This window comes from Anas acuta, chromosome 18 (genome assembly GCF_963932015.1).
Source record: "Anas acuta chromosome 18, bAnaAcu1.1, whole genome shotgun sequence".
NCBI classification, from domain to species: Eukaryota; Metazoa; Chordata; class Aves; order Anseriformes; family Anatidae; genus Anas; species Anas acuta.
Window position 1 is genome coordinate 937268 of NC_088996.1, and position 12206 is coordinate 949473.

A 12206-nucleotide genomic window follows, 5' to 3' on the forward strand; every position below is an offset into this window, starting at 1 on the left:
CATTATATTGTGGTGCTTAAAACTGTACATGGAACTCTAGGTGAGGCCACACAAGTGCAGAGTATAGTGGGACAATCCCTTCCCTCGACCAGACAGCAATGCTGTGTCTGATGCACACTGGGATATGACTGGTCCTTCTGGCTTCCAGGGTACATGGTTGACTTACAGCACTTGCTTTCGACCAGAACCCCCAGAACTCTTTCTGCAGAGCTGCTCTCCAGCCTTTCATCTCCCATTCTGTACATATATCGAGCATTGCCTCATTCCCAGGTGCAGAATCTGGCACCTTCTCTTAGTAAGCTTCATACTGCTGGTGATTACCCAGACCTCTTGGGTGTCAAGACCTCTCTGAAAGGCTTCTGTACTCTCAAAGGAGTCCACAGCTCCTCCCAATGTCATCAGCAAATTTACTTAGTATTCACTGACATCCTGCATCCATGTACTTTATGAAAACATTAAAGAGAACTGTCTCTAAAATGGAATCCTGTAGAATGCCATTAGTGACCAGCTGCCAGCCTGATGTAACGTCATCTACTATAACCCTTTGAGCCTGACCCATTGTATTATGTGTTTGCCTAGCTGTATTATGGACATAACGTCCAGAAGGATACTATGAGAAACAGTACCAAAAGCTTTGCTGAAATCCAAAAAGATTATATCAACTGGCTTCCCTTGGTGAGATAGGTGGGTGATCTTGTCATAAATAGAAATTACGTCATTGAGCAGAACTTTCCACCTGTGTTGGCTATGACTAATTGCTGTATTGTCTTTCTAGTGTTTTTCAGTAACTTCCAGTATAGTCTTCTCCATAATTTTATCAGGTACTGAAGTGAGACTGACATGCGTGTAATTACTGAGGTCTTCTTTCTTGCCCTTCTTGAAAATTGGAACAACTTTGCCAGTTTCCAGTTGACTGGGACCTCCCCAGATTCCCAAGGTGTTTGAAAAATAATTGAGAAGTCTTGTGATGACATCAAAAAGCTTTTTCTGTTCCTTGGTATGAATTCTATGGGGCTACATAGACTTATATGCATCCAGGTGGAGCATCAAGTCTCACACATGTTGATCATGATCACATTCACTCTTTTCTTCTCTTTCATCATCTCACTTCTCACTTACTGCAAAGTAAATGAAACAACATTTATACCTCTTTATAGTAAGAAAAGAGATCACTGTGTGCAAGACTGTAAAAGTTTTCCTCTCTGTATTTGATAGAATTGTTATTTTATTTAGAGTGACTGGTTGCTTTTGCACTGGGAGATGGAATCATTTCCTCCTTTGGCAGCAGAAGTGAGACAGTGAAACTGAAAAAGTTTGCATATATATATAGCTGGACTATCACTTCAGAGAATCATAGAATCACAGAATAAAATGGTTAAGGTTGGAAGAGACCTCTGGAGGTTATCTTGTCCAATCCTCTGATGTTCAAACAGAGCCATCTAGATTAGGTTACCCAAGACCATGTCTAGATTGCTTTTGAATATCTCCAACGAGGGAGACTCCACCTCCAGACACCTCTGTCAGTGCTGTCACCTGCACAATGAAAAAGTACTTCCTGATATTCAGATGGAACCTCACGTGTTTCAGCTTGTGGCCATTGTCTCCTTTCTTGTCCCTGGGCACCACTGAAAAGAGCTTGGCTCTGCCTTTTTTGCATTCTCCCTTCAGGTGTTTGTAGACATTGATAAGATCATGCCTGACTTCACCACACCGAACTGTCCCAGCTCTCTCAGCTCTCTCCACATTTGACAGAAATGAGCCTGGGAGAGCAGTTCCAGGGCTGAGGCTGAGGTTGATGGCATGACTCAATTGCATCTACACCAATGCACTCAGCATGCACAACAAACAGGAGGAGCTGAAAGCAATTGTGCAGCAGACAAACTAGGACCTTGCTGCCATCACTGAAATGTGGTGGGACCACTCCCATGACTGGAGTACTGCAATGGATGGCTACAAGCTCTTCAGAAGGGACAGGCAGCTAAGAAGGGGTGGTGGTACAGCTCTCTATATTAGAAAGTGTTTCAGTGCTGTTGAGATCAGGGTTGGGAATGAAAAGGTAGACCGTTACCTTTGTGGATAAGGATCAGGGGGCAGGCATCCTGGTGGGGGTCTGTTCTAGACTGTCAAACCAGGATGAAGAGACAGATTAGGTGTTTTGTAAGCAGCTGGCTCAATCACCAGTGCTTGTCCTCTAGAGCAACTTTAATTTCCCAGACATGTGATGGAACTATAATATAGCCCTGAGGAAGCAGTCTAGGAGGTTCCTGGATTTCATGGAAGACAGCTTTCAGACTCTGCCAGTTAGCGACCCTACCAGAGGAGGTGCCCTGCTAGACCTGCTGTTCACAGAGAAGGACTGGTGGAGATGTGGTGGTAGGGAGCTGTCCTGGGTAAAGTGACCATGACATGGTAGAGTTCTCTATTCTTGGTGAAGTCAGGAGGGGGATCAGTAAAACTGCTACCTTGGACTTCCTGAGGGCAGACTTTGAATTGCTGAGGACACTGGCAGGGAGGGTCTCTTGGAAGTCAGTCCTCAAGGACAGAGGGGTCCAGGAAGGCTGGATGGCCCTCAAACAGGAAGTGTTAAAAGCACAGGATCAGGCTGTCCCTATGTACCATAAGATGAGCCAATGGGGAAGAAGACTGGTGCAGCTTAACAGAGAACTTTTGCTTAGTGTCCAGGAGAAAAACAGAGTTCTTGTCCAGTGGAAGAAGGGACAGAGAAACTCAGAGAGAGTACAAGGAAATTGCCAGAATATGCAGAGAAAAAATCAGAAAGGCCAAAGCCCAGCACAAGCTCAACCAGGCCACTATGGTAAAGGATAACAAAAAATGTTTTTATAAATATATTAATGGCAAGAGGAGGGTCCAAGAGAATCTCCATTCTTTACTGGACACAGGGAGGAACATGACTACTGGGGATAAGGAAAAGGCTGAGGTTTTTAATGCCTTCTTTACATCTGTCTGTACTAGTCAGACCACTTATCCTCGGGGTATTCTTCCACACACACACACACCGTTCAGGTGGAAACAGTTAGAGACCTGCTGCTCCACCTGGACTGTCACAAGTCCATGGGGCCAGATGAAATCCACCCAAGGGTGCTGAGGGAGTTAGCGGATGTGATTGCTGGGCCACTCTCCATCATTTATCAGCAGTCATGGTCATGTGGAGAAGTCCCAGATGACTTTAGACTTGGTAATGACACACCCATCTATGAGAAGGGTCATAAGGAGGACCCAGAGAACTACAGGCCAGTCAGCCTGACCTCCGTGCAAGTAAAGGTGATGGAACAGGTCATCTTGAATGCAATAACACAGCTTGTACAGGACAGCCTGAGGATCTGTCCTGGTTTCAGTAAGAACAGAGTTAATTTTTCTCCTAGTAGCTGGTAGGGTGCTATGTTTTGGATTAGGATGAGAAGAGTGCTGATAACACCCCGATGTTTTAATTGCTGCAGAGCAGTGCTTACACCAAGCCAAGGACGTTTCAGCTTCTCACTCTGTCCTGCCAGTGAGCAGGCTGGGGGTGCAGCAAGAGCTTGGAAGGGACAGACCCGGGACAGCTGACCCAAACTGGCCAAAGGGGTATTCCATTCCATCTGACGTCATGCTAAACAATATATAGGGGTGGCTAGATGAGGTGGGGGGTCCGGCTGCTCGGGGTTAGGCTGGGCATCGGTCAGCAGGTGGTGAGCAATTGCATTGTGCATCACTTGTTTTGTACACATTATTATTAGTAGTACTATTTTCATCATTATTGTTATTATTGTTGTTGTTATTATTATTTTCCTTTCTTAATAAACTGTCTTTATCTCAGCTCACGGGCTTCACTTTCCCATTTCTCACCCCCATCCCAGAGAGGGAGGGGGGAGGGTGAGCAAACAGCTGTGAGGTGTTTAGCTGCCAGCTGGATTAAATCACAACAGGATCTTGTCCAGTCAGCATGAGTTCATGAAAGGCAAACCATTTACCAGGTGGGTGACCCACCTGGTAAATGAGGAAAAAGCTGTTGATGTAGTATAACTAGACTTCAGCAAGGGCTTTGACACAGTCTCCCACAGTATTTTCCTAGAGAAGCTGGCAGCCCAGGGATTGGACAGGTACACTTTTTGCTGGGTTAAAAAATGGCTGCACAGCCAGGCCCAGAGAGTGGTGGTGAATGGAGTGAAATACATCTGGACACTGGTCACCAGTACTGTTCCCCAGGGTTTGGTGTTGGGGCTCATCCTCTTTAATAACTTTATTAATGATTTGGATGAGGAAATTGAGTGCACCCTCAGTAAGTTTGCAGACAATACCAGGTTGGGGCGAAGTGTCAATCAGCCAGAGCATAGGAAGGCCCTGCAGAGGGACCTGGACAGGTTGGATCAATGGGCAGAGGCCAAGGGGATGAGGTTCAACATTGCGAAGTCTAGGTCCTGCACTTTGGTCAAAACAACCCCATGCAACACTACAGGCTTGAGGGGAGAGTGACTCGAAAGCTGTGCAGAGGAAAAAGATCTGGGGGTGTTAATTGATGCTCGTCTGAACATTAGCTGGCAGGGCGGCCAAGAATGCCAGTGGCATCCTGGCTTGTATCAGGAATAGTGTAGCCAGCAGGATCGGGGAGGTGATTGTCCCCCTGTACTCAGTTCTGGTGAGGCCACACCTTGAGTACTGTGTTCAGCTTTGGGCCTCTCAGTATAAGAAGGATATTGTGGCTTTGGAACCTGTCCAGGGAAGGGCTACAAAGCTGGTGAAGGGACTGGAACAAAAGTCCTATGAGGATTGGCTGAGGGAATTGGGGTTGTTTAGTCTGGAAATAAAGTTGTTGGGAGGTGGGAGTCAGCCTCTTCTTGCAGGTAACTAGCAACAGGACAAGAAGAAATGGCCTCAAGTTGCACTATGGGAGGTTTGGAAATTAAAAGGCATTTTTTCTCCAAAATAGTATTGAGGCATTGGTACAGGTTGCCCAGGGAAATGGTGGCATAACCGTCTCTGGGGGTGTTTAACGAAAGATTGGACATTGCACGTAGGGACTTGGTTTAATGGCTTACATTGGTAGTGGGGTGATGGTTGGACCAGATGATTGTGAAGGTCTCTTCCAACATTAATGATTCTATGATTCTGTAAAAGTTCAAGCTTATTTATATTTCCAGCCATATTAAAGTAATAACTTCTTTTGTGAAGCACTGGAACAGGTTTCCTAGAGAAGTTCTGGATGTCCCATCCATATTACTGTTTAAGGCCCTTTTGGATGGCTCTTTGTGCAATGTGATCTAGTGGAAGATGTCCATATCAAACCCCAAAAGGGAGTTTAGAACTAGATGATCTTTAAGATCCCTTCCCATCCAAACCACTCTATGGTTCTGTTATTACCACCCGGCTTCATGCTCAGAGGAGTTATGTCCTCCTTTTGTTCAGCAGAGCTCTCCAGAGACAGATCTTGGATATAAGATGTGTATTTTTCTGTTGGCTGCCCTGCTTATCTATTTAATCAGATTATTAAATATTACTATGCTTCACTTCTTCCAGTTATAAAATAGCATAGTATGTGAGGTAGAATAGACACTTTGAACCAACTAAGTGTTCATTAAGCATGATCCCACCTCTGGATATAGATATAAATAAAAAATAACATTCCTTTTTTTTATCTTCCGACGTCCTGGAAATCTTGAGATTACAGATTCATGGTAGGACAGATGACTGTGGTCAGGAGATTTTGCTAGATTTTTCTTCCTTTGATTTAATCACTTCAGGACCAATTCTACTTGCCCTCTAGCAATGGGAGTTTTAGTTTAAATGAGGTTCTTGAAAACTATTTTCTTTACTTTAACGGTGCTTATTTCCCTGTCCACTCATTGTTCTGATAATAGAAAGAGTCAGTAATCACTGTCCACAAAACAAGGCAAAAAGTGGTAATCTATCTAATCTTTCTTTGTATGAAAATTATTATTTACTTAGCATTGGCTTTGTCATTCTCCCCTATAATTTCCAAGTTCTATCTTCTCTCTTTTAAGATTTGATGATATGCAGTGTTAATATTGAACCTCCACATATCTGATCGCTAACCATCACTATATAAGATGGAATTGCTTTTCCTAAGTACATAACTTTGCACTTATCAACATTTTCTTGCCCATTGTAAGCATCACGACATTCTTCATGGTGGGGCGCCAACTGAGAACTTATGGGTAAGGATTAAAGAGAAGATAGGTAAGGGTGATACTGTAGTGTGTGTCTGCTATAGGCCACCTGACCATGCAAGAACAAGAGGATGAGAGCCTCTACAGGCAGTTAGGAGCAGCTCGGTGTTTGCAGGCTCTGGTCCTCACAAGGGTCCAATGCTCCGACTCTCTGTGACAAGGCCTCTTTGCCAGGTGCTGGCCCTGAGGGGGACCTACCTTCATCACCGCTGTGTGCCAGCTGGTGGTGTCAGGATGTGGAAGCTGTTCTGGGTCAGCCCAAAGATGGACTCAGAGCAGCATCTCTCTGGCAGTGGCCAGAGAGTCATTTGACAAATCCTTTCCTTCTGTCTCTGGCCACATGGTAATTTCACTCGATGGACTTCTTGTGCAGGTGAGGTGGTAGAATCACAGAGTCATAGAATGGTTTGGATTGGAAGGGATCTTAAAGACCATCTAGTTCCACCCCCCTGCCACAGGCAGAGACAGCTCCCATGTGACCAGGTTGGTCAAAGCCCTCCCTATCCAGCCTGGCATGGAACACCTCCAGGGACAGGGCATCCACAGGTTGCTTCTCTGGGCAACCTGTTCCAGTGCCTCAGCACGCTGACAGTAAAGAATTTATTCCTAATAGATAATCTAAATCAATCCCCTTTTAGTTTAAAGCCATTCCCCCTTGTCCTGTCACTACAATCCCTGACAAAGAGTCCCTTCCTAGCTTTCCTGTAGCCCCCCTTATGTACTGGAAGGCCACTGTAAGGTCTCCCCAGAGCCTTCTCGTCTCCAGACTGAAAAACCCCAGACCTCTCAGCCTGTCTTCATAGGAGATGTGATCCAGCCCTCTCATCCTCCTCATGGCCCTCCTCTGGACTCGTTCTAATATGTCCATGTCCATCTGGTGCTGGGGGCCCCAGAGCTGAACGCAGTGCTCCAGGTGGGGTCTTATGAGAGTAGAGCCAAGGGGGAGAATCACCTCTACCAATCACACTTCTTTTCATGCAGACCAGGATATGGTTGGTTTTCTGGGCTGCAAGCACACTTTACTGGCTCGCATTGAGGTTCTCATCCACCAACACCCCCAAATCCTTCTCCTCAGGGCTGCTTTCAATCCATTCTCTGTCCAGCCTGTGTTTGTGCTTGTGATTGCCCCAGCCCAGATGCAGGACCTTGCATTTGGCCTGGTTGAGCCTTATGGGGTTCACACAGGCCCACCTCTCAAGCCTGTCCTGGTCTCATCTGGGATGCCATCCTCTAGCATGTTGACCACAATTATGGTCAGAAATGTCCCCCTTGTCTGGTCTGCTTGAAATTCTCCTGAACAGGGGTTTCCCATGTAACATGAGTGTTCTTTATGGAACCAGGATCATCATGTGTTGGGCACATCATGGGTGGGTACCCCTGAGAAATGTCTGTAGCAGCTTCTCAATCCACGCAGTCTTCAACATCAAAGATTGTAACAGGCACTAACTCAGCAAAGTTGCCAGGCAGTTTCTTGAGTTTTACCATGGAAGATTTCACTTAGCTACCTTCCTTCCTTCGACCTTTCTGCTCCCCACAAAATGCTGCATCATTGCTAGAGAAAACAGCATGTGTTCATTGGTCACAGAAGTGTTGCAGAAGAGGGAATTGTGTTATCAGTAAATTGACAATGTACTGCAGAGGCTGGAGAAGACCTGTCTGGTGACAGTGGTCTGTATTTAGCTCAGGGCGAGGTGCTGGGCTTCCATCAGTTCACTCTTGCCAGAGCAGCAGTTCCCTGGTGTCCTCATCTGAGGTGCCCATGTGGCAGTCCTGCCAGAGGCAGTCCTGCAGCAAAGGGCTTGTTAACATGCCCAGGAAACAATCCATACATTGAATGGCTGATTGGATTGTTTGGGAACAGCCTGTAAACAGTGGATTATCTGCATAACAAGGAAATTTGGCACCTAAAGAGTTTGTCTTCCACATTATGCAAAGCATTCAGGCTGCTTCCAGCACAAGCCAGCCGCTCCGTGTGGTAGGTGTGAGGCATGCACAGAGCTGGTAGTTGAGCCAGAACAGGGTGCGGACTAGATGCTGACTCTAACATGGCTTTGTCTTCTTAGAAGGGAGAAGGGAAGGGAAGAGGTTGGCCCCTAAGACTACCTCTGCTTACAGGAGAAAATGCTGGAAAGCTGTTTCTTGTCTTGTGACTGTCAAATTACAGGTGACAAGAAAGAGCCCTTTTTAGGCTATGTACAGTTTTGTAAGGGAATGCGTGTGTGCGCGAGAGCATGTGTGTCTGTGGGCAATACACAGGGGTGCCTGCACATGCCTACTGCATCTTCTGTAGCCTTGAGTGAAATGCTCTCCCATCTCTCCTCCTGCCTGCACTTCCACCCACGGGGGGGCTTTGTGTGCATGTGCATTTTCAAATGTGTCCGCATTTCACTCTGAAAAGTACACTTCACTGTGTCCTTCTCTTTGAAAACGTGCTCTTTTCATGTGACTCTGCTAAATGTCCCTAATTGACAAGGCTGGTTGGCCTATGGCAAAAGGCCTTTACCAACAGTCCTCGCAGGGCATAGTGGGCTGAACAGTGTGATCGTGCCATTCTGATCAGTTCCTCTCCCTTTTATTTTGATTGATTTTCTTTCCAGTAAGCTTCCTCCTTGTCAGCGCTGCTGAGTGAATTACAAGTTCCTAATATAGAAGACAAGTAGTGAGGTTTGTGCCTTCCCAGCCAGGTCAGGCAGAAGAACTTTCCAACTATGTTTGTCATTCACTTGTTATCTAAGACACTGCCAGAATATTTGGAGCAGCAGTTCTCTGAAGCCCTGCCAGATGGAGAGGCGGGAGAGGGGGGAGTTAGGGGGGGGAGGGGGGGGGGGAGAGGTGGGGGAGGGAATGAGGGGGAACTATTTGAAATCTAATTCTGCTCAATATCTGACTTTTTGCCTTCTTTGATGGCAGTTTTCTTATTGGCTTTGTTCCAGAACTTCTTATGAAATCCAGGGAGACGATAAGTAACCTAGATCCTTTGACTTTTAGACATCTCATCGGAAAAAGGAGAAAAGTTAGTCTGTCTTGGCCTGCCATTGACAAATGGCCTTTTGTCCACTCTTTCTTGTAGCTCTATGTATTTTGCAGTTTCTGTTTCAGGGTATTACCGCTTGCTTAATGACAGAGCATGTTCCGCCACCCTGTAGTCAAGTCATGCTCAGGCTTTGTTATTCCTTTATCTTGCTATGGTGTGCTCTGCTTGGCATGCAAGAAGGCAGCTCTGGAAATCCTCCTGAAGGAGAACTGGGGAGGTGTCTTCTCAAGGTGTGGTTTCAGTAGGATAAAAGTTCCCTCCCCCTTTATCATCAGCCCCCTTGGAACATTTAGCTCTTATCTTGCCACTGCAGCACCCACAGAGGGAAGCCATCATTAGTAACAGCAGTGAGGGGGCTGGGTGAGAGCTGGGCAGGGTGGGCTGACTGTGCAGCCAGTTAAAACAATGCGAAGCTGCACTTGTAAATAACGGAGGAGCTGGTAGCCACTGTCCAGCTGGAAAACTATGATTTGATTGCTGTCACAGAAACTCGGTGGGAGGAATCACACAATCGGAGTCCTGCAATCCATGACTATATGCTATTCAGAAGGGACAGGCAAGGAAGGAAAGGTGAGGGAGTCACCATCTGTGAAAAACAAACAAACAAACAAACAGACAAAAAAACAAAAAACTAAAATAAACAAATAAAAACAAACAAACAAAGAAAAAAGGATTGATTGCACAGAGATGTCTCTGAACGTAAACAAACAAACAAAAACCAAACAAACAAAAACAAAACAAAACAAAACAAAACAAAACAAAACAATGCACAGTTTGAGAGATTATGGGTGAAAATTAAAGACTAAGCCAACAACAATGTAAAGTTTGTGTTTGGTGTCTACTACGGGCCATCCAGTCAAGGAGAGGATGTTGATAGATGAAGAGCTCTTTCCTCCACTCCAGAAACCATCATGCTCACAGGTCTTCATTGTGCTAGGTGACTTAAACCACCCTGATGTTTGCCGAAAAAGTGGCACAGCAAACTGCAGGTGATCCAGATCCAGGAAACTATTAGAGGCAACTACTAGGGCAACTTCCTAGTAGAGATGATCGCCCAACCAGAGGAGAGACATTGGACCTGTTGCCCACCAATGCAAAAATGTATCAGAGAGGTCAAGATCAGGGGTAGCCTAGGCTGCAGTGTTTATGACCTTGTACTACAATTCTCACTCTTTAGGTATGCAGGATGAGCAAAAAGTAGAGTCAAGATTCTAAAACTCAGAAAGGCAAACTTTGGGCTATTTAGGGCACTAGATCATGGGATGATTTGGGAAACTGCCCTCACAGAAAAAGGAACAACTGAGAGATGAGAGGTAATTAAAGACTTTTTTCTTTGGGCCCAAGAGCTCTCAGTTCCAACGTGCAAGAAGTCAGGCAAGAAAGGCAGAAGGCTGGCTTGGCTAAGTCAAGGCCTCTTATCCAAACCAAAACACTGAACAAAATTGGTGACAGGGATATACATCCTGGGAAGATGATAGGGATATGGCTTGGGAGAACAGGGAGGGGATCGGGAAAGGGGATCAGGAAACGAAGATGAAAGGAATTGTATCCCCCTTGAGTGAAACAGAAGACCTGGCTACTCAACATGGAGAACGTTAAGGTACTCAACTACTTTTTTTGCCTCAGTCTTCACCGGCAAGTGCTCTAGCTGTACAGCCCAATCCATGGAGTACAAAGGCAGAAGCAGGGAGAAGAAAGAACTACCCGCTATAGGAGAAGATCAGGATCAAGGTCACCTAAGGAACCTGCATGGACACAAATAACTGAGACCTAATAAGTTGGGGTTGTTCAACCTAGAGAACAGAAAGTTCCAGGGTGACCTTATATTGACCTTTCCATACTAAAAGGTGGCCTACAGGAGAGATGGGGAGAGACTGTTTTTCAGGGAGTGTAGTGATGGGACAAGATATAACAGTTTTAAGCCAAAAGAGAGTAGATTTAGATTAGATATCAAGAAGAATTTTTTTCCTATGAGGGTGGTGAGGCATTGGAACAGGTTGCCCAGAGATGTTGTGCGTGTCCCATCTCTGGAAGTGGTCAAGGCCAAGTGTGATGGGGCTTTGAGAAACCTGAGCTAGTGGAAAGTGTCTCTGCACTGGCAGGAGGCTGGAACTAGATCATCTTTTAAGGTCCCTTCCACCCAAACCATTCCATGAATCTATTATAGGTCCTAACAAGAACACTGCACTTTCGGCTCTCCAGCAAAAAGGGTTTTCCAGGTGCTGCACTTAGATCTTCTCTTGGGTCACAGAGTCACTGAAGTCTCACATGACTGGTGGGAGGATCTTCTCCAGGTTCACTGGGAATTTGTTACTGCTTTGGATCATTTAGGCAGTCTGTTGCAAACTTGGACTATGAAAAAGTCCTCTCAGAATAGTGCCTGTAGGAAAACCTCTGCATTGTACTTACAGGCAGTCAGAGAGATTTAGCTGCAGAAAGGAAGCTCCTTTCTTATCATGAAGTTTACATATGTTTTTAACCTAAAAAGGCCTTTCACTACATATGCCTGAGACTTGGACTTCCTAAATAGAAGTCCTGGTCCTGGGAGAAATCTAGGTCTAGAATGGAGTTAGACTTGATAATCCTTATGGGTCCCTTCCAACTCAGGATATTCTACAATTCTATGATTCTATGAATGTAATTAATCTTAATCTTAGGCTATCAGGGATTGGTGAACAATAATGTTTTGTTTTGAAGGGAAGGGAAGGCTACATCTTGCCAGAGGAGGAGCCAGCTAGTGTCTTGTGTGAAGGAGGGATTAATGTGTTTGTGTTTAGTATGGCTATAAAAGGTAACAATGGCTGTAAAAGGTTTGATATGGGTATGTCCTAAGCAAAGAATAAGAGTGTTTGGGGATAGCCTGAGTGAGGTAAACACATTTCAGTTGCACATTTCCTGTGCACTGTTTTATTGTAGTGTTGTGCTTGTTCTCACTTGAACCGTGCATTTGCATATGTTACTTACTTGTCTCCCATCCCTGAAGCAAA

At 45.4% G+C, this 12206-nt stretch overlaps 1 long non-coding RNA gene across 1 annotated transcript in view; it reads left to right on the forward strand.

The window, feature by feature from the left end:
* Positions 1-12206, forward strand: part of LOC137841842 (uncharacterized) — a 33619-nt gene that overhangs the window by 5665 nt on the left and 15748 nt on the right. The window lies entirely within an intron of this gene.